The sequence below is a fragment of the Ursus americanus genome, chromosome 2 (genome assembly GCF_024610735.1).
Source record: "Ursus americanus isolate L20-20 chromosome 2, mUrsAme1.1.p, whole genome shotgun sequence".
Lineage (NCBI taxonomy): Eukaryota > Metazoa > Chordata > Mammalia > Carnivora > Ursidae > Ursus > Ursus americanus.
The window spans coordinates 46,709,373-46,737,369 of NC_142128.1; the positions used below are offsets into that span (position 1 = coordinate 46,709,373).

At 49.8% G+C, this 27,997-nt stretch overlaps 1 protein-coding gene across 4 annotated transcripts in view; it reads left to right on the top strand.

Moving 5' to 3' along the window:
* Nucleotides 1-27,997, top strand: part of C2H1orf226 (chromosome 2 C1orf226 homolog) — a 267,134-nt gene that overhangs the window by 106,322 nt on the left and 132,815 nt on the right. Inside the window, exon 1 of one of the 4 annotated variants that reach the window (XM_087855928.1) lies at nt 23,284-27,874. The exons of the other annotated variants lie outside the window; for them this stretch is intronic. The gene's annotated coding sequence lies outside the window, so the exon portion shown is untranslated. Of the gene's footprint in view, nt 1-23,283; nt 27,875-27,997 lie in introns of those variants that run through there. 4 annotated transcript variants of the gene reach the window in all.

Genomic DNA, 27,997 nt, shown 5'->3' on the forward strand with positions numbered 1-27,997 from the left:
TGCATTGTCTTGGAGGGTTTGGCCAGTGTTGTCTTGGGTGCATGGCCTGGCTGGTGCGAGGAAGCCCATCTGCATTGGAATTGCTCCTGCCTAGTGACAGAGAAAACGTGGGAGAGGCCATTCTCTGAACATTAGGCTGCCCCTTAGTAGCTCTGTGATCTTTGTAAAATGTGCTTTCTTTTTGGATAAAATGGGTTGGGGGTAGTGACTGGAGGGCTCTCTGAGGGTTACAGGAATACTTAGTCTAGTGCCTGAAATGCAGTAGGTGTTCAGTAAATGGAAGCTGACAATAAGAATAACAGTACTGGGGCACCTGGCTGGCTCAGCTGGAAGAACATCTTGATCTCGGGGTTGTGAGTTCGAGCCCCATGTTGGGGGTGGAATTTACTTACCCCCCAGAAAACCCCCCAGAAACCAGTATTAATGATAGTAGAAAGGGGGCGCCTGGGTGGCTCAGTCGGTGAAGCATCTGCCTTCGGCTCAGGTCATGATCCCAGGGTCCTGGGATCGAGCTCCTCATGGGGCTCCCCGCTCATCAGGGAGCTTGCTTCTTTCTCTCCCCATCCCCCACTCATGCTTTCTCTCTCAAAATCTTCACAAAAATAATAATGAAAGAAGAATAGTATTGATAATAGGTACCAATATTACTGCTTTTCTTAACAGCATGAAGTTGTGCCCCCTCTTTACTGTCCCATGTACTTTGTGTTCACAGTGTATATCCATTAATTGCCAGTGTGTTTGTCGTCTCCAGGAGGCTGTACTGTGAGGTCCCTGAAACCCCTGACCAGTTTAAATTGCATCTTAGTGCCCAGCACAATGCTTGGCACGCAGGACGGGCTCAGTATCTAGGCACTGAATAAACTCCGCTAACTGACTTCTCTTTTTAACATTTGTTCTCAGACTTCCAGTTCTACCCTATGGTGCCCATCCTGTCCCTTGTGCAGCCTGGGTACCTGTTGGAACTGTCTTCCTACTTCCCCGGTTACCATGTTATTTGTTCTGTCCTCTCCTTTATTCATGCTCCGGCTCTTGTTTTAAAATGCCTTTCATCTTTTCTGTTACCATTTGGCATCGCTTTCTCTCCTCCTGTGTTCCTTCCCAGCCCCTAAGACCATAGGCATCCCGTTCATGCGGGCTTGTTTCAGTTATAGCCCAGAAGCCCTTGTTCTTGGATCGAATATTTGTGGGATAGTTTTAGCTTTCCAGCTAGACTGTCAGCGTCTTGAGAGCAGCCATATGCCATATATTGTATCCGTTCACTCTTGGTCTTGGACCAGGGCCGGGTATGTAATTGGTTTTAAAGAAAAAGTAAGCCATTGTCAGAAAAACTAAATGAATTCGACTGTTGGATGAAGAGGTACATGAGACAGGAATGTCTCTGCTGATGGAATGCAGGCTTTAGGGTTGGTCATGTGCCTGGGGGGTTAGGAGCAGGTGCCGGTGCCGAAATGTTTTGTTGAGATTTGGGTTTTCTATACATTCTCTTCCCAGTTTCTGGTTTTGCGTCTCCCAGTCAGCTCCTCTCCCGACCGGGCCTTGGGCGCGTCCTCTGAGTGTTCCAGAGCACTAGGGGTACTTGGGCCAGCTGGAATGAAATGGAATCTGGCTCTCAGGTGGCCGCCTCCTGTCCAGGGAATCATGACGCCGCCGTGGGGAGAGCACTTTAATCATCTCTTAGGCGCAGGGTCCCGTAGTTGTCCTCAGTACTGGCTCTTCGCTTTCTTTTCGTCCTGATTTTTTTTTTTTTTCAAGATTTTATTTGACAGAGAGGACAAGCAGAGGGAGCAGAGAGGGAGAGGGAGAAGCAGACTCCCCGCTGAACAGGGAGGCTGCTGCAGGGCTCGAACCCAGGACCCGGGATCATGACCTGAGCTGAAGGCAGACACTTAACGGACTGAGCCACCCAGATGCCCTACCTCCTGATGGTTTTTACACTGTTTGAAGAGTTCACATTTCTTTAACGTGGTGAAGGAAGATGTGGGAAAGTGAAAATCTGTCCACTGGCTCTGGGGAGGGAGGCAGCATGTTTGGCGTTGGGAAAGGAAACGCATATGGCTCATGGTAACGTGGGGGCTTACCAGTTACGTCATGCGTTTTATTTATGCACGCTCTGTTCATTTCTTCATCAGGTTGGTTGATTCCAGGCTGTTTCTGTATTAAACTTGATTGATACAGGATGATCGATTGATTCATTCAACCTATTTTTGAGGCCGGAAGGACAGCAGAGAACTCTGTGTGCTGCTGGGATCTCAGGGGTGCGTTGCGGAGCCCATGGTCGCGGCTTTGTTGGTGCTGCTAAGGGAGGAGTACAGATGGGAAGCCGGCCCTGCAGGATCGGGCAGCCTGGTCTGGGACTGCGGTGAAGCCGGGGATGGAGGGCACTCGCTCTCAAGAGGGAACCCCTGGGAAACAGCGGGAAGGAGGTGCTGGAGGCCCATCTGTGCAAGACACCCTCTGATAGAAATAAAACAGAATAAATAGTATCCCATTATATTGAAATCATTGCAAAGAGGCTGTTTGGAGGGAGCAGACTGTGGGCATTAGTAGATGGTCCGTATACACCAGTGGAGTGAATGAGTCCAGGACAGAGCCGCCTGGAGGCCCCCAGGGGCTTTGTCCCTCTTGCTTTCCGCGCCTGGCCCTTTGGCTGGTTCACGCAGCACCTTTTCTTTGCCAGTGGTAACTTATGAGAAATTGTGAAGAGTGGCAAAATAGTTCAGGAGTGGTTTTCCTTTTATTTTCCCATTCCATTGTGAGTAAGGCCACATACTACGTGGGCGTTTATTGGCAAGTGCAATAAAACACACGTTTTTGAGGGCAGAGTCCATTTCTTTGAGTAATAATTAACCGAGCCGCCGTTGACGTGGTCTTGGGCGCTGTATAGTAAATAATCAAGAAACGCTCCGTCTCTCTTCAGGAGCGTTTTCAGGCCCGTGCAAAGACCACACACAGTCAAACCTGAAAGGTGGTGTTTTGCCCACATACAGGCGGAAACAAAGGGAAGAGGTCCTGTGGGCTGTGTGTTGCCATGTTGAATTGCATGACGCTGTGGGCCCCCCTGGATTTCCACACGCATGCGGGGGGTGGGCTGCCTGCTGAGGAGCGCAGGGCACCCCCCCCCCCCATGTCCTGGCTGCTGGCTTTTCGCCTGTCGCCGCGTCTTCCCTGCGAGTTTTCAGGTCTGAGTGTTTAGGAATGGAATAAGTGGATTGAGCCTGGTCTGTCCTTAAAATAAGTCTCAAGAACTAAGTGAAGTGCTTTTCAGTTGGAAGCCTGTGGGGGAGGAGGCTGGCACACAGACTTTAGACGTAAGCCAATTTAGGCTTTGGTTTCCACGCCTCTTTTTAGGCTCAGGAGAGAGGAAATGACTGGTTCTGGGTCCCTCAGGGCCCGTCCTAGAGCCTGGGTCTGCTGTATTGTCTTCCCTGGGCTCTTCCCACCACCAGGCACCAGCTGTCTGCAGCGTTGCTCCCCCATAAGGAAGTAGAGGTGCCTGGCCTGAGGGTGCCTGAGGCCATCCAGCCCTCCTGGCCCCTTGCACTGCCTGGAGTCAGACTGCCCGCAGGCTAACTTGTGTCCCTAGGACTGGTCTTCAGGGCCGGATGGAGAGAGCTCCACAGCAGCGCGCCCTAAGGGACGCTGACTCCGCCTGCTCCAACCCCCCCACCCTCCCCCGCCGGCCCCTCATGCCCCCCAGCCCTGGCTCCAGGCTCTGACCTAGAAGGCTTTCTAAGGAAATGCAGAAGGAGGGGTGCGGCAAAGGGTGGAGGAAGAGAGTGGGCTGTCCTGATACTCATTTAGGGGCGGGGGGCGGGGGCAGAGAGAGAATGATGTTTTAATTACAGCCTGGGGTGTCAGGCCTGTAATCTTCCCTGAAGGTCCTCCGTATTTGCCCGTCTTCAGAGTCATCTGCATATGAATCCGAGGTGCTGAGGCTTGAAGTTTCTGATCTTTGTAATATCCTGTCAGTCCAGGCTTTTGTGATCTTGCCCTTGGCGAACAGAGGGCAGGAGCCGGCTGTTGCCAGATCTGCTTTTAAGAAACTCAAGGCAAAAGTCAACCCGGAAAGAAACCTAAGATGATGTGAGGTTTCTGGGTGGTTCTTGCCGACCTCACAGAGGGGTGGGGCTCTGGAGGACCTGGGAACGGCCCGCCGTTTCTCCCCGAGACCTGGGAGGTGGACCACACCAGTGTGGGCTTTTGGGTGCCTGTGTACTGCTCATCCTCAAATGAGTCTGTTGTCTCACACTCCTGTTTAATTTACTCCTTCTGCTGATTGATGTGTTGACCTGATATTGTTTGAGAGCCTTCCCTGTGCTAGCACTGGAGGCAAAATGGCAAACCGGACACACCTAGTGCCTGTCTTGAGACAGTCTGGACAGTCTCCCATTTAGATGTGGCCCCTTAGGCCAGAGAGGGGAGGAGTCTAATCGGTCCCAGGGTTAGGGGCCTCAGGTTCTTAGAGAGCAAGAAGCTGGAGGGCGGGAACAGGTTTTGTCCTTCTGCATAATGGCCTGCAAGCCGTAGCCACACAGCCACGGATGGACTGATTAAATATGGCAAAGATACTCCTTACAGCTGCTCGTCCCCAGAGAGGTTTCAGTCCCCTGCCTCCCAGGCGGTCAGCATGGGGATGCGCCCCTTTCCCCGCACCTCACCATGAATGCATTTCTAGGTTACATTTGACCATCAAATCTCCCAGAGTCCACTTCTAGAATTACATGGAGCCTGAGGTAGGAGGAGACAGGATGGAGAGTTTACTGTTGGAAGGGAGTCTTGCAAAGATGTTCCTTAAGGAGTGGGAGAAGGGAACAGCGTCATTTATGGGTTTTCGCTATGCCACGTGCGCTGTTTGCTTCCTCAAACTGCATTTGTTTTATTTAATCTTTTAAACCTTTTTAAGGATCAGAGCGCCTGGGTGGCTCCATCGCTTAAGCCTCCAACTCTTGACTGCAGCTTAGGTCATGATCTCAGGGTTGTGAGATTGAGTCCTGCGTTGGCCTCTGTGCTCAGCATGGAGTCTGCTTAAGATTTTCTCCCTTGGGGTGTCCGGGTGGCTCAGCCAGTGAAGCGTCTGTTCAGCTCAGGTCATGATCCTGGAGTCCTGGGTTGGAGCCTGACGTTAGGCTCCCTGCTCAACATGGAGCCTGCTTCTCCCTCTGCTGTTCTCTAATAAATCTTAAAAAAAAAACCCAAAACCAAAACATTCTCTCCCTCTGCCCCTCCCCCCTTCCTCCTACTCTCTGTCTCTCTCTTTCTCTAAAGAAAAAAAATTCTAAACCTTTTTAAGGATCAGTAGATGGTGTGATCCCCATTTTGCCAAGGATATACAGAAAATAACTCGCAGAGCTGGCTGAAGCCTGTGTCCTCTACTATTTTTCCTGCCTTTCTGGGGAGTATACAGGTGTACAGGAGCTCCGAGTGAGTTTTGTGCTTTCTCTTACCTGAAAGTATCTGGGAGACTGGAACTCCTAGAAATTCCCTTGATGATCCCTGGAGAGCACAGTGTGGGTTGCCTGTGTTGTGCCCGTGCAAATCCTTGTAAACTCTCCCATCCCCAGAGTGAGTGCCGACAAACCACCAACCTTAAAAGCCAGCCCTCAGGTACTCCTGGGCTGGGGTACAATAGAACACACTGGTTTTAACATTTAAGTAATTTGTGGCTAAAATGCCTAACTCTGGGCTTGAGGACAATTGTAGAAGACTGGCCTAATTAATTCCCCACTGGAAACGGAGAACTGTGAAGTCTGTATGCAGATGCAAAGGAAGCAGGGTACGAATGACCTCCGTGGTCCCAGAGTCCAGAGGGCAGTGGATGCCCCAGCTTCGTGGGCAGAGGCAGGAGCTGAGCAGGTGCCGGGAGCCCCGTGCCTGGAGAAGGAAGCTGTTTGGTGCTGGGGGTGGCTCACCATGGAGAGAGCCTAGTAAGCCCTATCACTTCCTCAGCTTCAGTTCTCCCATCTGTGAATTGGGAGAAAAAGTGGCCGGCTGTTTTCCTTCCCTTTCTTGGTGCTGTCTTATCCAGAAGTGGGGGTTGGGTGGGGATGAGGGGGGTGGCAGGAGGATCCTGCGACTGCCCAGATGGGGTAAAAGCCGGTGTGTGAGTGCGTGGCCCAGAATTTGGCTTTTTAAAGCTTCCCCTGACCTTCCTTCAAGACCTCTCTGATGACACGGGAAGAATCCTGAAACCTCCCACTTCACCTCCTAAAAGGCTATGCTTGTTCTGAGACGTGGAGCTGGACCCTCAGACTCCCTGGGGTGTAGGCCACCCACCCTTGCTGGGCCCATGAAGACTGGTTGGACAGAAATCTGACCCAAGTGCCCCTGTGTATTTTGTGAGACTCTGGGGCCTGGCCTTGGAGGCAGGGGATTACCTCCAGAGAGCTTTGAAGCTCAGGGCTTCTGCTGCATCTCCCTTGGCACCCCTCCCCTGGCTTTAGAAAGTTCTGAACTTGGTTCAGAGCGAAGTTGAGAGTGACCTCACCCCTGAGGAATTCTTTGTGTGTGGGGGGGGGGATGGTGGGAGGATGACTGTAGGAGAACCAGGAGCTCTCAGAAGAGAAGAGAGGAAGTGTATATTTTTGTGGGTGAATTCCATCTGTCTCTGGAACTGGAGCTGCTCTCTTCACTCCTGTTCTGAGCTGGAAGGAATTGGGAGCTTAGGCCGCATTAATAGAGGTGCTGTGTCTAAAAGAAGGGAGGTGAGAATCCCATTCTCTCGGTGTAAGTTATTAGACCATACCTGGAGCATTGTGATGAATTTAACGACACCTTTTTGAAGAGCTGCGGACACATTGGAAGGTGTTCAGAGGAGAGTTGAAGAAGCCATGCTGGTCTGTGGGGACGGCTGGGAAAAATGGATTTGAAGCTGGAGAGGGCAAAACTCAGGTTGTGTCAGGGTCTTAAATATCTGAAAGGTTGTCCTGGTGATCCGTGTGGAAGTATCCCACAGGTTGTTACAATGGAATCACAGAATTCTTGGATGGAGGCTTTAAGGAAAGAGATTTTGTTGAATAGGGAGAAGAATGATTTTCATATGGCCCAGGGGGGTAGTTTTACTGGTTTTTTTCCTTGACCATCAAAGTGTTGTATTCATTTTAGAGCATTTGAAGGGGAAGGACTTTAAGAAAATAAAAAAATGAAACAACTGTGATATACCCTAATCAGAAGCGGCTACTCCTAGCATTTGGCCCCCTGTCTTCTTTTTTGTGTATTTTACTTTTCTTTACAACGTTAAAATCATAGTGCATAAAAAATTTTGAATCTTAATTTTTAAGTAAGGAAAAACATTTCACCTTACATTTAATAATGTGGGGTCAGGATGCTCTTTTCATGGTTTCATTAATATTCTCTCCTGAAAGTTAAAACGTGATTTTATCTAACCTCTCATCCCGTGGGGGCCATCCCGTTTACTTCCTGGTTTGTGCTTCACAACAAACACCGTTATGTGCACACCTGTGTGTGTGTTTTGCATTATCGCTTGGGTTAAGTTCCTGGAAGTGAATTTGCCAGGTCAAAGTGAAGGAACGGTTTTGAACTCTTGACGCGTACTGCTATCTGGTTTTGCAGTAAGCGTTACACCAATTTACATTTGGTATCCGTTTAAGATGTTTTTTTTTCCCCAAATGATCCAAAACCTTAATCTCAACTGCCTTGAATAAGAAAGGAATGCATTGGCTTATAGAACTGGGGAGAAAGATGTAGGGCAGAGCTCAGCCTCAGGTGTGCCTGGACACAGGGGCTCAACTCCAGTCTCTAGGACTTGGTTCCCCTCTTCCCCATCACAAAGGGTTTGTTGGCTACTAAGGGCCGCCCTGAGTGGGTGGTGGACTTTTTGGGGTGTGTGTGTGGGTTGGGTGGCTATAGTTAAGAGGTAGTGCCTTCGAGACTGGTCTCAACACTGAGAGTCTGGCACAGGAAACTGCTGATTTCTTTTGGTCCTGTTTGATCTGCTTTTGCTGACATGAAGATGTGCTCCTGTTAAGTGTTTTATTTTTATTATTTTTATTTATTTTTATAATTTTTAAAATTTTATTTGAGATAGCAAGGGGGGGAGAGAGGCAGACGGGGAGAGAGAAGCAGACTCCCCACTGATCAACGGTGGGGGGGTGGTGGGCTCCATCCCAGGACCCTGGGATCTCGACCTGAGCTGAAGGCAGACACTTCACCAACTGAGCTACTCAGGTGCGCCTCCTGTGAAATGTTTTATTAGATGAAGGAGGTAGACGTAGAGCTTAAGGGGTTGTCCATTGGTGCATCTCTCCATTTCTGTGCTTGTCCATTTGTCTGTTTATTCATCCAGGTGATGTAGTGGACGGAGCCTTGGGTTAGGGGTGAAGGATGTGGGTCCCCCGTCTGGGTTCCAGCACTGTCCCCCTAAAGCAGTGTGCCTTCAGGGCAGTGACCAAAACGCAGCTGGGATGGGGAGCAGGGGGACTGTTTCTCTCCCTGGGGCACATCCTCCAAAGCACTTACGTTTTCAGAAAATTTTTAAAGTCCGCATTATGATGAAAAGGCATGAGAGGAAGGAGTGTGGGAGCCAGGCTCGGAGCCACCAGGGGAAGAGCATCAAAGAGGATTGTTCTTTTTTCTAACCGATTTTCAAACTCCTCCCCAAGGCCGCTCACCAGGACTTCAGAACCTGACTTTGTCTCTGCTTTCTGAAAATCTCCTCACTACTTCAAGGGGACTAATTCCAGTTCTGCGCCCCCAGAGGCTTGTGCGAGGCGGGGAGGGGGGAGCAGATGAAATGAAAATGCACGTGATAGCGCTGCATGAGTGTAAGATGACGCTTTAAGTGCAGAGCACCTAGGACATGAAAGCTAGCTCGCCTCGCTTCTGACTGGAGCTAGTCTCTCCCGTCCTGCAGGCCCCAGAGGAATTGGCCTTTTTCCTCTTTGGTAGAGAAGCCCAGAAAGAAGGTTGGTGGGATATTCAGGAATCACCGAGGGTCAGCACGTAAAGATCTGGAGGTCCAGGAAAGCGCACAGTAAATGTGGATTCTTGCCCATGTCACTGCCGCCACGGGCCCCTGTGGCTTGGTGGACGTTCCCGCAGCAGTGTGGGCTCGCTGCCCTTGACCGCGTCCTCCCAAGGCTGCTTGCCCTGCGCCCGCCCTGCTCTTGGGATGATGCAAACTCTCTCATCATAGCCGGAAAGGGCACATGGGAACGATCCAGCTCCAGCTGATTTCTCCACCTGCTTTCCCCCTTCTCTGCTGCTTACAGGATGGTGGGACTTCCCACAGCTGTCCCATGCTCTCCCTTGCTTCCAGACCTTCCACGTGTCCTGCACAGCTCCTCAGCCCCTCCCAGAGCTCTTAGTCCTCTTTCAGATTTCATGTCACTTGCTTTGATTTTTCTCCATTTTGGGATTGGGAGACTTGAAGGACTCGTCGCTGGGAGGTGGGGAGACTAAAACTGGCTTATGTGTTTTTTTCCTCTGGGCAGCTGGTGACTGGGTATGAAACCCAAGTGCCACAGGTGCTGGCAGGTGTCGGAGTGGGGTAGTCACTCTGAGCACAGTTCACAGCGGGAGCTGGGAGGAAGGTGGCCCACAGCCTGCTGTCCCTTTGGCATCATCCTGTGCCTGTCTGCTTCAGGCACGTTCTAGGTTAGCGCGCCTTGCCCCGTCGTGGCATGGCGTCCCAGCTTTTTGATAGGCACAGCTGCTCCCAGCTGTTGGAGTGGTTTTTGGAAGGAAGTGGAATGGAAGGATGGAGAAGTGAAGCTCCAGCTTTCCTTAATTCTTAGAAATGATGATGATTCTGAATCACCCGGTTGGTGTTGCTGCAATTTTTGGGGATTATATGTGCACACGTGCGGCTGTGAGTGCTTGTGTGGGATGTGAATGGGTGGTGATTTGTTTACAGGGTAGGACCGGGGAACTTGGAGAAGCAGCTACTAAAATTTACCCTAGATTTTTGCAGAAGGGGATAGGAAGATAACTGGGCTCCGTGTACAGCCGAGCATTCATGAGGCTGAGTGACACAAGCCATTGAAGGGTTTTGTAAAACCTTATGTAGCATAAATATGTTGCTAGAAATCCTACTGCTCATCGGTTGGTCCTAGAGATTAAACCGAACTGATGCCTAGCTTCTTAGGGGTGAGAATGTGAGCCCGAGACAGGAAGATGGTTCCTGGTGATTATTTATACATTTATTGAGCAAACATCTGTTGGTGATTGTGTTGGGCTTGCTTGTGCCTGCATACACATTACCTCATTTCTTCTTGCAGTTCCAGGATTGGTTTGAGTTTATTTTGGGTGTTTTTAAGAAGTAGCTTTGGATTTGTTTGAGGAGGTGTGGACGTTTATCTAATGGGGAGCAGTGTTGACTTGTGCCATCAGATTGCAGGGCAAAGCATTAAAAGGAGCTTGGTGCTCTCTCTACCTGCCATGCCCTTTTTTTTTTTTTCCTCCTTTGGCAGAGTAACCGCGAAGTGAATGGGGACCAGAGAAAGCAAAACTTGTTAAACCAGATGCCTCTTGGAAGCAGGCTCCAAGTTACAGGGTTTTCCTTGCGTCTCTCTGAACACGAGGCTAATCTTGCCATACTCACGCTTCGATTTGTGAGTTCCATCCACAGCCACAGAACAGCTTCTCCAGGGAGTATTCTGGTGTCCTCACTGTTGGCTCTTTTTATTAAGGAAGACTGTAGAGATGTGCGGAAGGCGTGCTCAGCCCAGAATTGCGGGTTTGGGAATTGCAGCTGCCTTGCCGTAGGTCGGGCGCGTTGTAATTGCTAGGTCTGCTGTGTGAGCCAGCCTGCACAATTCTGAACGCTGCACATGACCTTGTGCCACGAGCAAGTGGTGCTTCGGGAGCCTGTCAGTGGTTCTTTATTTCTCTTCTTCAGAGGTCTCCTCCAGCTATTTCCTGAAGGTTTGTTTCCGATGCATTGGACTGGTGCTCGCTTCCCTAGCACGCTCACCAGGAGCCTGTGTGTAGCAGGGATCCTAGTTCTTTCTCTGTTGGGCCACTTTATCTCAGCGGAGCCCTGTTGCTACTGCTCAAGTGAAGACCGCTTTCTCAGCAACCTGGGGAGCCTCTCTTTACCTTTTGAAGGGGAAAATAGTGGCCTACAACCTTTCAGGGAATGTTAACATAAGTAACTGGAAAACTCAGAGAAGCAGGGAAAGAAAGGAAAATGGGGTGAAAAAGCAAGGCAATGTTGAGTCAAGTCTTTGGATTAGAATAAAGGGATCTTTAAATTAGGGCAGGGAAGTGGACCGAGGCATTTTAAACCTATTTCCACTAAAAATTATTATTTTTCTGAGTCCCTAATTTATAGGCGATCTTGACTCTGATGGGTCGATCAGATTTGTAGGAGCGTGGTGTTTTCGTCTGCTTGGGCTACAGCCGAATTCACCGCAACAGAAAAGCCCAAACAACAGAAATTTATTTTCTTACAGTTCTGGAAGTTCGAGATCCAGCTCCCGGTAGGGTTGGTTTCTGGTGAGGCCTCTTTTCCTGGCGCACGGACAGCCGCCTGCTCGCTCTGTCCTCACCTGGTCTTTTCTCTGTGCATACACACTCTCGGTGTCCCCTCCTCTTCTTAGGACGCCAGCCCTATTGGATTAAGCTCCACCGTTAGAACCTCATTTAACTTGAATCCCCTCCCTGAAGGTCCCGTCTCCAAATACAGTCACTTTGGAGGTTAGGGCTGCAACCTATGAATTTTGGGGGGGGTACCCAGTTCAGTCCTTAACAGAGAGGAAGCCCTTATAATTTAAGGGTCAGCAAACTAGTCTCCTCACCTGTTTTATGAAGTTGATTGGCACAGAGCCACGCCCGTTCACGTGTAAATTGCGGCTCTTTTTGCGCTCCCAGGGCAGAGCTGAGTGGTGGTGACAGTCTGTCCTGCAAAATCCTCAGCTATTTGCTGTCTGGCCTTGTTCAGAAAAAGCTTGCCAACCCCTGAATTGGCTGAGCCTTGTTCTAGTAGGAGAAGGGATTATTGGGTTTTGTATCCGTGATTTCTCTTTATTGACCTACAAGTAGGCATTGTTTGTTATTTACGAATTAAATAGGATAGGAAAGGAGAATGAAAAATTGCCCCATGGCAAGTGGCTAGTCCACATCAGGGTGACTGGAAAAGGTAGCCGTGGTTGGAAGACTTGGCTGAGTGACCTTGGGAAATCCACTTCACGTCTCTGAGCGAGCCTTGGTTTCTCCTGCTGTAAAACGGAAAATAGGGGGACCTGTCTCATAAGCTGCTTGGATCCTTGGAACCTTGCTTGGATCCCGTGAAATAAAGCCACGAGAGCATCTTGTAAATGGTAGGAGGACTGCATAAATAGAGGGATTAACCAGTACCTGTTCGTGCTGTTGCAGCTGCCGTGTAGATACGTGCCTTGTAAAACTACCCTATTATTTAGAGACTGAGAAATATTTGGATGGTGGTAATGTGCTGCGCTGGGAAAAGCAGTTGCCAGTAGGATTTTTATCACATAATTAGAGGCTGTGTTAAACGTGCTGCTGAAAAGCTGCTGTGAGCTGCTGCTGGGTTAACGTGGAGCAGGGATCCTGAACCTTTTCCCCGAGGATGCCCTTGGAACAGTGTTCTGCTTCGGTCCCTTCTCTGGTGCCTGCTCTGGCCAGCAGAAACTCTGGGAGGCCCTAGGCATAGTGCCAGCGCCACAGCGGCCTTAGGGACCCTTGTAAAATCACCAGCTACCCGCTGGACCCCTCTGCTTTACACAGCAAGGTGCTGGGCAGCCATCTGGAGTGTGCGTGCCGTGATGCTGGGGTGGGGGGGGGGGTGGCAGGCTGGAAAGCCGGGAAACAGTCAGAATAAGGAAGATCCCAGGTTAGGAGGAGAGACCAGCAGAGCTGTTCAAGGTGTTTCTTTGTTGATCTACCTGTTTCTTCCATCATTCGGTACCCTCCTTCTGAGCTCGGTCATTCTGTGTACTTTGCAGGGGTGAGGACTGCGTGGGGATCAACAGACTGTCTGGCCTGGAGCACAAGCTCATTAAATGGTGGTTCTTATTTTTATGGTCATTTACTAATTATTTCTTATTCATTAAGTTCATTTCCCGTTCCAGGCACTGCAGAACGGGGGAGATAGAGACATGTAGGTTCTCGGCTTCTGTAGCTGGTGATGATGTAGGAGAACCAGAGGCCAGTGGGCTTCGTGTGTGTCCCCCGGGCACGCGGTTCTCACAGTGGGGCTGGCGAGGCTCCTGCTGCCCCTTAGCTCAGCCCATTCACCTGCCCGAGCGCCCTCAGCCTGCCCATGCCAGACTCCCCTACCCTCCACAACTGAGCTGGGGACCCATCTTCTTCCTGATTAACGCCCACAGTTGTCCTGCTTTTCTCAGGATCCTGAAGCCCTTACCCAGTTTAACTTGGATTGCTGCAAACCTGTATTTAGGGTTGTTTTACGTAGCCTGGAGAGCAGAGACTTGTCTTACCCCTCTCTAGTTCCTGAGTGCTGCTAACCGAGCACACGCATGTGCTCCACACGTGTTGAATTGGATGGGTTCTGTTGTGTCTGCTTCAGGGCTGCTTCACCTCATCACTACTGTCACTTCGGACCAGATAATTCTTGGTTGTGGGGGCTGTCGTGTGCACGGATGTTCAGCGGCATCCTTGACCTCTGTCCACCGGTGTACTGGCAGCACCCTCTAGTAGTGACAACCCAAAACATCCCCAGACTCCGTAACATGTCCCCTGCAGGGCAAAATCACTCCTCGTTGAGAACCACTGATCTACTATGTTCTAGACATGGCGGGTATCTTGTCCCTCAGTTGGGTAATAAATACCTTGGGGGAGAATTTTCATTATCTCTATGATGCTTGTATACGGACGATAGAGTAAATGTCTCATAAATGTTTACTCAATCTGCTCAGCTCATCTTCCTGGTTGTACCACATTCAGCTGAGGCCGGGGAGAATGGAAAATCTGAGGCCATATTAATCATTGTCAGTTAGCAGGTATTAAATAAATACTTCAGTTTCCTGGTTTTCATTGTGCTTTCCTTGCTGACTCCTGGGTCCAGAGTGCCTTACCTTCAGAATGCCAGCCCTGCAAGGGAGTGAACACATCCCACATCCCTGGTTCAGATTTACTTTGGGGAAAAAAACAAAACAACAAAAACCTGATCAATAGAACAAGCTTATAGAAACTTCTGGATTCTCAGTGATGGCCTTACAACTCCACGGGGCCTGTGTGTTTGCCATTTTTGTACAAGATGGTCCTAAATTTACTTAGGAATGGTTTCCAGAAGGATTTGCTGTACTCCTCCAAGTGTGGACCCCAATAGGGGCCCCAGGTGACCCAGAGGCTCAGTTTTACCTGTAAGGTTGTACCAGGATAACCAAAGGCCGAAGGTCTAAGCCTGTAAGTTGGGAGCAGTGCTGAACTGAAGTTGTGTGTGTGTGTGTGTGTGTGTGTGTGTGTGTGTGTGTGTGTGTGTGTAGTAGGGCAGTCGTGAGGATGGACCACAGTTCTGTTGGGAAAATGAGGAGTGTATTCTAGGAGAACTCAGTACGAGGAGATCCAGAAGTGGGGCAGGGGGGAGCTCACATCTAACCTGGCTGTGAGGACTGGGCCAGGCCATTTCTCCTCTCCGGGCCTGGGTTCACCCTTGAAGGGAGAAGAAGTTGAATGATCTTTACCATCCCTTCCACCTCTGACCATTGTGTGACTTAAACTTTATCCTGAAACCCACTTCTTTTATGCTCATGGAAGAGAAACTGCTTAGAGAGTTGGGCCAGGGTCTTCCCCACACTTTGTGAAGACCAGGCTCTTGCTAGCCATCTTCCGCTTCTGGAAAGACTGTCATGAAGCTGAGAGCGGAACCAGGGATGGTAGGAAGAGCAGATTTGGCTCAGAAGAATTTTCTAGCTGTCCGAGTTGGTGGAATGTGAAATAACCCCAAGAGCAAAAGCGCGGTCCTCGCTGATGGTTTTCTCTCTGAGGCTGATTCAGGCTTGGCAGAGATCAAGGTAGCAGATCTGCGACCAGACTGGGTGACTCGCAGTCCTTTCTGACCCCGTGCATTAAAAAAAAATTATATATTGTATCTTGAAATCCTTGGGAAGGGAAGGGGAAGAGAGATGAGCAGAGCTGGTGGCTGAAGACTAGTTTCTTGGTGGGGATGGGTATTCAGATGCGGGCTCTGATGGCAGAGAAGCTTGCTGTCATTACATTTCTTGAAAAACTTTTGCATGGGACAATCTACCCAGAGAGGCCTGGGTAAATCTGAGGTTTTACTGGCTGTGGGGTCCTGGCTTGTCCTTCTGGGGCCAGTGACTGCCCCCACACTGGACCCCCGGCTGTACTCGCCTCTCGCTGAGCCATCCTGCCCTACTGAGCAGCAAGCAAAGGCCACGTGGTCTCCCCTGCAGCCTTCTGTCTGTCCGCGAGGCTCTGAATCCGGTGTCAAGGGGTTGGCTGTGACCGAGAACCAAAACGAATCCACCTTCTTTGGAAATTGTTTGTTTCGGGCCCAGAGTGTCCCATCACTGAGCATTCCGAGGCCAGCATCTCTCTGTGAAGTCCTCGCTGTCCACGAGAGCGTTTTTGTCGGGCTCCAGGGCGCACTGGTTCCACTCTGTCACCCACTGGATGTATTTATGCCACATGTAATTATCTCGAGGTCGTCGTCTGCTGACGCCACAGCAGGGGCTCCTCCCCGGTGCCCTGTCCTGGCATTCTTAACCGCGCTCCCGGCCTGGGCAGTGGGAGGCCAGTTTTCTCTGGGACAGTAGGAAGACAGTGATGTACCCACATTGTTCCATGACCTCGGTCTTCTGCTTTCCACTGACTGCCTTTACTTCTGTTTCTTTTCCTTTTCAAGATTTTATTTATTTGAGAGAGTGAGAGAGCATGAACATGGGTGGGGGAGTCAGAGGGAGAGAGAGAAGCAGACTCCCCTCTGAGCAGGGAGCCTGACATGGGGCTTCATCCCAGGACCCTGAGATCATGACCTGAGCCGAAGGCAGACGCTTCACCGACTGAGCCAGCCAGGCACCTCTGGAACTTCATTCTTGATTCAGGTGGCTCGTCCTAACTGTTTAGCACCGTGCTGAATGCTGGGATAGAATGGTGAGCAACACAGGCTTCCCTGCCCTCACGGAACAGAGTCTAGTCTCTGCCTTCCTCCCCTCAGGTCCTCACTGACACATGCACATGGGGAACTTCTGAGGGTCTGGCACTTGGGGTGGGGAATGTGTAAGCTCTGACCGCCCCAGTCTGGGAATAGGCATGTATTTGGTGGTTATAATGGAGGAGGAGGAGGAAGGGGAGGGCTGGTGTTGAGGGGTGTGGGGTGAGACCAGGCAGGTGTGTAAGAGCTGGAAGATGCTAGTGAAACAGTGCCCTTGCTTAAAGCAGGAACAGGTTAGGGGATCCACCTGTGGTTGAAGGCCTAGGAAAGGAGAGGTGGGTGGGCTGGAGAACAGTTTATGGGATGCCTATGGAGACTGTCTCATTGGGTGTTCCTCTGCCCTTGGCTGCTCCCTGGAACTTTGCTGCTTCCTTACAAGCTGCTTTTTTTTTTTTTTTAAACCAATGAAAATTTTAAATAAAAGTTGTATCTATTTAAGGGGTATGACATTGGATATACAGTGAAATGATGACTAGAGTTGAGCTCATGAATATGTCCTCTCCTCACATCGTTACTTTTTTTGGTGTGATGAGAGCACTTGAAATCTACTTTCTGCAAATTTCCAGAATGCTGTACAGAATTATTAACTCTAGTTCTCATTCTGTGCAGTAGAGCCGTCCTTGGGTGAGAGTGTATAAGTACAGCTCTGAACTCTGACCCAGCATCTCCCCATTGCCTCTACCTCTCTGCCCTCCCCCTCCCTGTAACCATACCACTCTCTGCTTCTGTGTATTAGACTGTTTAAGATTCTACACAGAAGTGAGGTCATGCACGGTTTTTTTTTTTTCTTTGTCTGGTTTCTTTCACTTAGCATAATGTCCTTTGGGTTCATCCATGTCACAAATGACAGAATCCCCTTTCTTAAAGCTGAGTGATAGTTCGTGGTGTGTGTGTATATATATGTGTATGTGTGTGTATGTACACACACACACACACACACACGCCCCACCCTCTCTTTATCCCTTCATTGGCAACACTTACATCATTTCCATATATTGTGTATTGCGAATAATGTTCCAGTGAGGATGGAAGCACAGGTATCTCTTGGGGGTACTTAATTTCATTTCCTCTGGGTACATAGCCAGAAGTGTAATTGCTGGGTCATATGGTAGTTCCATTTTTAATTTTTTGAGGAACCTCCATACTGTTTCCCGAGTGGCTGCACCAGTTTACCTTCCCACCAGCAGTGTATGAAGCGTCCCCTTTCTCCACATCCTCGCCAACACTTACCTTCTGTTTTTGTTGCTAATAGTCATCCTAGCAGGTATGAAATGATCTCTCCTTATGGTTTTGAATTTTATTTTTAATTTTTAATTTTTTAAAAGAGCACATGTGGGGTTGGGGGAGTGGCAGACGGAGAGGGAGAGAGAGAATCTCAAGCAGGCTCCACACCCAGCCAGGAGCCTGATGTGGGGTTCTGTCTCATGACCTGAGCTGAAACCAACAGTCAGACGCTTGACTGATTGAGTCACCCAGTCACCCCTTGAATTTTATTTCATGACTAGTGATGCTGAGCACCTTGTCCTGTACCTGTTAGCCATTTGTGTGTCTTCCTTGGAGAAATGTCTATTCAGGCCCTTTGCCCATTTTTTAATTTTTTTCTTTTTTTGGCTGTCGAGTTACAGTTCCTCAGACATTTTAGACGTTAACCCGTTATCACATATGTGGTTTGCAGATATTTTCCCCAACCCATAGGTTGCCTTTTCTTTTTTTTTTTTTTTAAAGATTTTATTTATTTATTTATTTGACAGAGATAGAGATAGCCAGTGAGAGAGGGAACACAAGCAGGGGGAGTGGGAGAGGAAGAAGCAGGCTCATAGCGGAGGAGCCTGATGTGGGGCTCGATCCCGTAACGCAGGGATCACGCCTTGAGCCGAAGGCAGACGCTTAACCGCTGTGCCACCCAGGCGCCCCCTAGGTTGCCTTTTCATTTTGTTGTTGGTTTCCTTTGCTGTGGAGAAGCTTTTAATTTGTTGTAATTCCATTCCTTTATTTTTGCTTTTGTTGCCTAAACTTTTGGTGTCCCATCCAAAAAAAAAAAAAAAAAAAATCATGGTCAAGACCAATGTCAAATATTTTTTCCCCTCATGTTTTCTTCTAGGAGTTTTATGGTTTTGGGTCTTATTTTAAGTCTTCCATCCATTTTCTGTTGTCTTTTATGGGTTAAGAGATGGGTCCCACTTTATTTTTTTGCAGGTGGATATCCAGTTTTCCCAAACCATTTATTGAAGAGACTACCCTTTCCCCGTTGTATATTCTTGGTGCCCTTGCTGAAAATTAGATGACCATATAGACCTGGTTTATCTCTGGGCTTTCTGTTGACTTCCATTGGTCTCTGTGTTTCTCTTTATGCCAATACCATGCTGTTTTGGTTACTGTAACTTTGTAATACAGTTTCAAATCAGGTAGAGGGATGCCTGTTAGTTATTCTTTTTCAAGATTGCTTTGACTACCTTGATTCCATATGAATTTTAGAATTGCTTTTCCCGTATCTGTGAATGTCTAGTTCCTGAAGTGCGCAGGGAGGGCTTGGTGGTACAGTGGGTAGTGTTGACAAGCCCAGCTGTATGTGTCAGTACCAGTTACCAGATGAGCCTGGAGACTGTCCCTTGAAAGTCAGTTCTGTGACTACTTTGATCTCAAGGGACAAGCTGCTGATTCTTGCTCAGCGAAACCATTTCTGACTCTCCTGAATAGTATGGGTGGAGTGGGAAGTTGTATCTAGGCAGGGTATGTGTAGAGGGTGCCTGGGGTGGGGCAGGGATCAAGGCAGGGCTGGCTGCCGTTGCCTGCTTCCCCAACTCAGAGGAGCCCAGGTGCAGTGAGGGAGTCCCGAGTTACTGAAAACCCTGGCATGTTTCCTTAGGAAGGACATGAACTTGTGATCATGGCCCCTTGTGCTTTGTTCCGCACACGTTTAAATACGCCGGCAACTCTCCTCCTTAATGCTGGCTATAATAACCTACTGTGTTTCCTGTCGCGGAGCCTTTCCTTATCTAATAATTAGCTCCTTTGTCTTGCCCCTTTAATCTAGTGGTAGTTACACAGGGAGCTGCCTGCCTAGGAATTTTTGCATTAAGGGAGGAGACTCTCCCCCTGGTCCCGTGCAGGCATTTCTGCTGACAGGTTGATATGGCCGGAGCCCTCGAATCCAAGAAACGGAGACCTTTCACCCTCTCCTGGGTCATGGGCTCTGGGGAAAGAGGGCTGGGCCGGTCCCCTCCTTCCTGCCCTGACTGTTGAATTTAGTTGACACTCAATTGCCCAATCTGCAGCCATACTTGACTAATTGGATTGTTTTTGAATTCTCCTCTGGATGAATTATGAGCTTTCTTGACTTGAGTCAGGCTGCCTGGAGTCCGTCCCAGCCCCAGGCAGGTGCCACGCCAACTACTGGCATGTGCCCCTGCCGGCGTACTTTACTATTGACCCTGAGCTCTCCCGTGGAAACACCGAGCCGGGAGCTGTGCTGAAGGCACTGCCACTCCTGTAGGTCTCAAAGGCTGCCTTTGTCCTGCGGGAATGCCTGTCGCAATGAAGCCTGATAAATAGCCCGCTCATTCCTCCTGTAAATGGAAACGAAAGAACCTTGCCTGCTAGAAGTAACTTTCCTTGTCTCTTCTCATCTTCTTCATTAAGCCTATTTAATGAATAACTCTTTAAGACCCCCAATCCTGCCCTGTGCCAGGCGCTGGGAAGGAGGACGTAGGAGTTCGTGGTCCTTGCTCTCTAGGACCTCAGGCTTCCTGGTGGACACAGAGCCTGTGCATGGGAGACCATTAACGAGTATATAAAATGGAATTCCAGGAAACGCCATCTGTGCGAGCCGCCTTCTCTGGTGGCCTTAGGGACCAGAGCTTCCTTTCCCTATGTCTTCCAGAGATAGGCTTTTATTTCAGCTCCCTTAACACTTCTTTGTTCGTTCAGGGAACACCCATTTGAGGCTTCCTATCTGCCAGGCACTGTGCTAGGCGCTGGCCACAAGGAGTCGAGTCTGTAAGACATGGCGGCCCTCAGTTAGCTCAAACCAGGGGTGGGCTGCCATGTGAGGGAGTGGAAGGAAGAGCTAGTTCCTTGGAGGTTGAATTCTTACCTTGGTCATTTGTCTTCTGATCAAAAGTAATTCTCAGCATTTCTCCCATCCTTCCACCATTCAGGTGGCTGATTAACCTTTCCTGCCAAACTGTACATCTTTCTGATTCTTTGAAATATCCTTTTCTTTCTTGGCTACTTTGTATTCCTTTGCCTTTCGTCTTATATATTTATTACTCTTTTTTTTTTTTTTTAAGATTTTATTTATTTATTTGACAGAGATAGAGACAGCCAGCGAGAGAGGGAACACAAGCAGGGGGAGTGGGAGAGGAAGAAGCAGGCTCATAGCGGAGGAGCCTGATGTGGGGCTCGATCCCGTAACGCCGGGATCACGCCCTGAGCCGAAGGCAGACGCTTAACCGCTGTGCCACCCAGGCGCCCCATATATTTATTACTCTTGATTGTTACTGAAGCACCTCATAGAGCTATAGAGCTGCTATTTTGCTTAATTTTCTGTCTGAAATTACCCACTCTTTTGTTACACAAACAATGGCTGACACCACGTGGGAGTTCCATCTGTGTGCTTAAATTTGTTTATTAGTCTGTTCCTCTATTTCTCTTGCCCCTTAGAGTTGCTTTCAATTACTAATTCACCAGTGTTATTTTTGAGTCTTAAACTTTTTTGAAAAAAAAAAAAAATCCCTTTTTCCCCCCTCCAGGCCACATCAGTGAGTGGAGCATCAAAAATAGAACAGCTTCAGGGCTCCTGGCTGGCTCAGTCAGTGGAGCATGCAACCGTCGATCTCAGGGTCATGAGTTCAAGCCCCACGTTGGGCGTGGAGCCTACTTAAAGAAATAAGAAAATTTTAAAAATGCGAAAATAGAACAACTTTAATATGAAAAACATTCCTCTGGCTCTGCCCCTAGCACCACAGTGAGACTTTGATGCTGTTTTCTCCGGAAGCTTCTCTGAGTGTTTCTGAGCACCCCTGGAAGGTGCCTCATGGGTCCTACAGCCACTTTCCTCCCATGTCCTTACATCCCCATGACTGTTCTGAGCACCCACCCTGGCCCTGGGACCAGCGTCAGGCCACATAGCACTCTGATGCCATCGCGCCCCTGTGCTGCATGACGCTGCCTGGCTGGGCCACGTGCCGGCTCCTCCCAGGCGGCAACACTGCTGTGCCCTCCAGTGAAGCGCTGAGACCTTCACTTGTAGCTCGGACAACCCCGGGGCAGTGGTCTTCTGTTGCTCCCCGACATCCTGCTGTTTGAGGTCTTTTCCTAAGGTACAAACACGAGTCTGGGGATGCCAGGCCACAGGATGGAGCGACAGGCACTGTGTTAGGCTTAGAATTTCTCTACACCCCGGCCTGAACCCTGCTACTGGCTCAAGTATTGAGGCTCGTGGGTCCCGAAGGAGACTTGCCTTCCTCAAGATGCACAGGCTTCCTGCGGGTCCTTTGTCCATCATCCAGATGGTCTTCTGGCAGGCTGGCCCTGAGGTCCTTCACTTGGGCCCAGAGAGGCCTGAACCCCCAAGTGCACCGTAGGCTCAAGCAGTGCCCTTCACAATAATTATAAAATAATGTAACCTTCTTATGTAAAATTTGGGGAAACAGGAAAAAGCTCGTGATCTCACCAGCCTTGTTCTGTTAGCCATCAGCTCTTTCTCGTGCACATGCTCTTCACGCGGTGATACTTGAGCGCTCTTTGACCGCCCTCGGGTCTGGGTCTGGGTCTGGCCTCCACGTGTTTGCCCCTCTGGGGGCTGGTGCAGGGAGCTTCTGCTCCCCCACTTCCCCCTCCCCCTCCCCCTCATCTCCCCGCCCTCACGCTTCCGACTCCACTGACACACATTTACATCCCTTTCCCTTCCCCGCCCTGATGCTCACCCCCTTGCTGCCTTCTTCACTTTCTTTCTCAGTGGTTGCTCCCTGTCCCGAGCCACCTGAGTCCCATTCCTGTTCTTATCTCTGCTGGTGACCTCACCGGGCTGCTGTGTGGTAGGTCCCCAGCAGTAAGAAACCCACCTTCCCACAGTGACCGAGAAGGAAGAGGATCCCTCGCCAGCGGGATCAGAGCCTGCTTAACTGCCCCGACCAACGAGGGGAGGTCCCGCCGATGGGGGCACATGAATGACACCTGTGGACATCCTGTTATCGGTTCCTGGGCAGACACTGGGCCATTCACTTCTAGATTCTGACTCTTGGTACCCTGCATTTTATCTCAGCCCTGGCACGAATTCCCGCCGTATACTTGAGGCAGGTTGTGTAACCTCTGTGCTTTGGTTTATTCATCTTCTAAATGGGAACATTAAAATTTGACCTATTAACCTCACAATTATGTTTGCAGATAACATGAGAAGCCTGTTGTAATTCTGAGAGTACCAAGAAATGTAAACAAAAATTATATTTAGAAAGAGAAGTAGAAGAATTCTAAGAATATTGTAGGAATATTGGCCCTGGAACCAGGAAGCCTGGGTTCAAATCTTGGCACTACTATTATGAGCTGTGTGACCTTGGGCAAGTTTCTTAGCTTCTCCGTGCCTTGGTTTCCTCTACTGTAAAATGTTAAGGCAGGGTAACGGTACTTTATAAGCTTGTGTTTATGGTAGGATTAAATGAGTGAAAATTATGTAGCAGGTCTAAAGGAGGGCTTGGCACATTGTCAGGTGTTCTTATGGGTGCTATGATCATTTATAGAGACCTTCTATCACAAATCTTCTACCGCTGGTTAGGGAAGGGGCCCCAAATGGGTGACTTGGAGGGAAGGAGGGTGTTTATCTGGTGCGTATTGTGTGATGGGTGTATAGCTGATACTTCTATGTGTTCTCCCCTTTATTTTTTTTTAAAGATTTTATTTTAGAAAGGGTATGTACGTGCTTGCACAAGCAAGGGGAGGGGAAGGGACAGACTCCCACTGAGCATGGAGCCTAACTTGGGGCTCGATTTCACTCCAAGGTCATGACCTAAGCCAAAACCAAGAGTTGGAAGCTCAACTGATTGAGCCACCCAGGCGCTCCAGGTCCTCTCCTTTAGCGGAAACCTAGCCCAGGGAGAAACCTAGCAAGATTCAGACCCTTTGGTCCGACCCCAGATCGGTGTTCTTTTTCGTTGTACTGGACCCCCCCCCCCCCCCCCCGGGTCCTGACATGTCTGTTGTTGGCTTCTGGGTCACCTGCCCCCTGGTGTGTTCAGATGAGTGTGGAGTCCCAATTACTGTTGGTGCCACTGAGGCGGAGTGGGCGCTGGCTGACTCACGGAGGCCCTAGCGAAGGGCGTGAGCTCTGCAGTAAGTAAGCCTGTGAAGGTAATTAACCCCGTGTGTAATCCTTTTCCCCTTTTCTGTGCTTTTCTCTAATTTGATCAGCATCCGTTTTTAAGTGACCTTTTGGCTGCTCTGCTGCTCGGTGTATGACGGGCTGGCGATGGCCTCATGCCCGCCACTGGGCCACGGCCCCTCCTACCTGCAGGTGCGGCGGCGAAAGCGATGATCCTGCCCTCACGGGTCGAGCATCCGGGAACTTCCCATAGTCTCGTTTATTTCCCACAAATAACCATGAGGGAGGCGGTATTATGCCCTTTGTTAGAGATGAAGAAACTGAGTTGTGGAGAGACTGACTTCCTCATGGTACCACAGTCGGTAAGTGGCTGACTTGGGGTCAGAACCGGGGTCTTTGGGTTCCTGGAGGCCCCACCTCCATGCCCCTCGGAGCAGCTCTACTTTTGACCCACCTAAAACCTGAGCTTCCAGAGAAGATTCTACTTGAAGCAGTTCTGAGACTTTAGATTTTGAAAATCACTGGGAGGGAGCCCTGGTGACCCGAAGTCTCACTCTGAAGTGAAGTCACTTGTCCCCAAATAGCCTCTGTTTCTCCTGAATCTGGGCAAGTGGGTTACGTTGCTGGCCCCCAAATGTCAGGCGAATGAATGAGCTGCCACGACGACAGGGCCCTGAACTCTCTGACGCATCTCAAACCAAGCCTCTCTGGGTGTGCCCTGAGCGATCACAGGAAGGTTCCATGATGATGACGGTGTGACTTTTACTGCCCCCACTCCCACCACTGCCCTGGGCCAGGTCCTGCAGGTGTCCTTGTCCTACAGGTCTTGAGCGAGGGTCTTCAGGATGGATGAGGGGCTTGCTGGTCTCGGGCGGGCGATGATCACGTGTAGTTTGCTGGTAGAATTAGAACATATCCAAGACCAGTTTGCCTCACTGAGTGGCCCCAACTCCAGCCTCCTGCTGTTCCTGGATCCCAGCCTGTCGGGCAAGAGGCAGGTTGTCAGGCGTGTTGGGGCCCGCCCACGTGGGGTCACTTTCGGGTGCTTCCTCTGCTGGAGGACAGATGCAGCTCTGGGTGTCCTCCACGCTGCTTCTGTGGCCAGTTTGAAATGTCTCCTCTCTGCCCTGCTAGGCTTGACATCACCGAAGCGGTTGTTGATGGCTTGGCCTAAACCAGGCTTTCACTTAGCTTTCGGATCATCTTAGGACATTCCGCAAGGGCCCAGGGGAGGCCTCTGGGGTAGCAGCAGCTTCGTGTGCGAGCACGGTGTTGTGTGGTGCTTAATGGGAACACGGGGGTGGGATTCAGTTACACCTGGTATGGAGTGTGACTGTCATTTCCCAGCTGTCTCACTGAGAGCTCGCTGTAGAATGGGGATGAGAACGTTCGCCTCCTGGAGTCCTGGAGTGTCACAGGTGTGTCCTGTCACTCCACTCCTGGAGTGTCACAGGTGACAGAGTGTGTCCGGAGTCTCCACCAGGGCCTGGCTCATGTAGGTGCTCGGTAATATTAGCTGTCAGGAGAGGCTGACCCCGGGGACGTGGGCAGTCAGACTTAAGACCCAGAATTATCTGTTTAGGTCTCGGGTGTAGGTTCCTGTTTTCATCTTCCTTCCATCTCATGGGCCCCAAGGATCTGGTCCTTCTGCCTCTCTTTCAAAATAGCCACTCACCACTGCCTGGTCTTTATCCCCAGGCTGTGGATCGGGGTCCTGGCTCTGCCTTCATCCTTGAGCCTCTTTCCTTCCTCTCCCACCCAAACCAAACAAATCCTTTTCCTTTTTAAACGATTATGGTGGCTGGTCTCCTGAGGAGACAGAGCGGGGGCATTAGTGATTCTTGCGAAGAGCTGCCGGAAACCGCGTCCACCTTCAGAGTGGCTCGTCGCCCCTGGTGGGCAGCACCGCGTTCCAGGAGAGCGGCCCTGGAAACCCCCAGCCTTCTAGGAAGACGCCTCCTCCCGTATGAATAACGGCGTGAGGTTTTCAGCTTGCTTCTAGGATTCGCTAGGCTTGCTATAATGACATTGCTGCTCGAGGGAAAGACAGATGGCCGGGAGAACCTGTTGCCTGCAACTTTACCTTTTAGGAAGCAGTTTTATCTGCCGTGCGCCTGGGAAAGAGGAAGCATCGCCCCGCGGACTGAAGTCGAGGCTGCTTTTCACATGTGCACGTGAGCGGGGATGGAATGCTGTAGGAATTGGGAGTTTTCTTTCTTTGTAGCTGCCTCCCTCGCTCGTGGCCAGCTGGAGTTGGGGGAAGTGCTGGGTGGCCTGCGTGGGTCTAGGTGGTGTTGCCACGGACAACAGGCATCTTAATGGGGGCGGCAGGTGGATGGATGGCATACGTAGAGCACATGGGGTCCAGAGTGCACATTGAACCCATGTGCCTGGTCAAACTGACGCAGGTACAGCTGCCACGAGTTAATTTTCTCACTTATAGAGCAGAGACCTTGTGATCTGGACTTGGGAGGCTGCTGTGACTTTTCTAGGGCTGGGGTTTGATTCCTGGGTTTTGACAGGACAGAAGCTTACGTGAGGACCTCCTGGGTTGCCCCGGTCACTATTTTCCGTTCTGGCTCTAAATTCTCCCACTTTGGTAACCTCATCAGGCAAGACCCATCCTTCCCCTGTGGCCTCGTGCTGAGGGCCCACTGCCATGATACACGTGGTAATTTCTGTATGTAGGTATCACATATGCTTGGAATCTTTGGGCCAAATTGGGAGGGTTGGTATGATTCACAGCTTCAGTATGTGTATCAGATAATGAGTCTTATTATCCAGAATATGTTGACTACTGCTCAGTGCTCTATTCCAGGAAAAACCAAACCAAGCCCTTTAAATGCTGTGTTTGAGGTGACGGTTTGGCTGCCTGCATGGTGTTAACCTATTCAGGAATTCACACTGAAGGCCTGCTGGGTTTTCTGTCTTTTTCAGCTTACAACTAGAATTTCTTGATGGGGCAAATAAATTCTAATTGTTGAGAAGAGAATGAAATTGTATTTTCTTTTCTTTTTTTTTTTTTAAATTTATTTGAGGGAGAGCACGAGCAGGGGAGAGGGGCAGAGGGAGAAGCAGGCTCCCCGCTGAGCGGGGACACCGATGCGGGTTTGATCCCACGACTCCGGGATCATAAACTGAGCAAAGGCAGATGCTTAACGGACTGAGCCACCCAGGCGTCCCTAAAATCATACTTTCATTCTCCCTCTCTAGAGAGCTTATCACCATTAATACCTCTGGTAATCTTGCATTCCTCTTTGTTTTGTTTTTTATGCACATGACACACGTCAGTGCCTGACCCACAGCTCACTGGCTTTTTGACCTCGGGCAAATCTTTACACCCAGAGCCTGACTCTCCTTGGTTTTCAAATGGAGAATATTAAGTAACTCCTAGGACTGTTAGTGATGTTAAATTTAAAAACCCATGTCAATATTTAACAAAGCCCTGGAGCATGAGCCCTCTGATGCCAGCTACTGATTTTTAACAGGAAAATGGGATCACACAGTACCTTTGCTCCTCATGGCCAATTACAGACCCCCTTTCATGTCAATATATACAGATCATCTGCGTTCCTCTGTCATAGCCCCCCAGTGTTTTATTGTATGAAATTATAATTTACATAATCATTCCCCTGGTGAATTAAAAAACTCTTTGCTATGATAAAGGAAAGTCGCGACGAATACACTTGTGGGTCTCTCCGTGCACTCTGCATTTCTGCAGGCCTCACTGCTGCGTGTGAGATGGCTAAGTTGGAGGCCGTGCCAGCGTTTTAGGGACTATCACGTTGGTTCCCGCCGTTAATGTTCAACGGATCACTGAGCCGTACTATCGTGACGTGCAAGGAACAATGTCTGAGAGTGGCCAGTATCATCCGTTTCTTCCTCCAGTATGACTGAGTGGACGTTTGAGAGCCCTTTTCACCTGACCGGTGTTCGTTAAAGGTCCAATCAGGACTGGGTGCCCCCAGCATAAGGTGGATTCTCTGAAGTATGAGAATGATTTCGTGGTATTGATACCACTGAGGGGATCCGTGTTCTGTTGGTGGACCGAAGATGCACATGGGTGCCTCTTTCATCAAGCAGGTGTTTTGTTTTTGTTTTTTATAATTTTTAGTGAAAATCATTTGGTGCCACATCAGCCTCAACTGTGAACTTTATTAATTAGTTCATAAGCCCGGCAGGCACGTGGCCAAACACGGGTGGCCCGTGGCGGTGGCTGTTGCTGGTTGGCAGTGAGGTTGTACTGTGTTTGACGTCTTCGGGGGACTCCTTACATTTCCTGTTGATCATGACCGGCACATCCCGCATCATTCTGAAAAGGCCTGAAGCTGCTGAAGATAAAACGAGAAAAGAAAAGTAACTTCTGCTGGTCCGTGTGGACATTTGCATTCCTCGTGGGGCAAGGCTAAGGCCCACGTGACTGGTGAGGCCAAGAGAGGTTGGAAGTGAGTGTGCCAGTGCGAGGGGGTGGTGCACGTGGGTCACACCCCTCCTCATTTTGTCGTTAGAGAGCCACGAGGAGACTCTCAGTCCTCACCACCCCCGCTCGTTTATTGGTTGTAAAACCA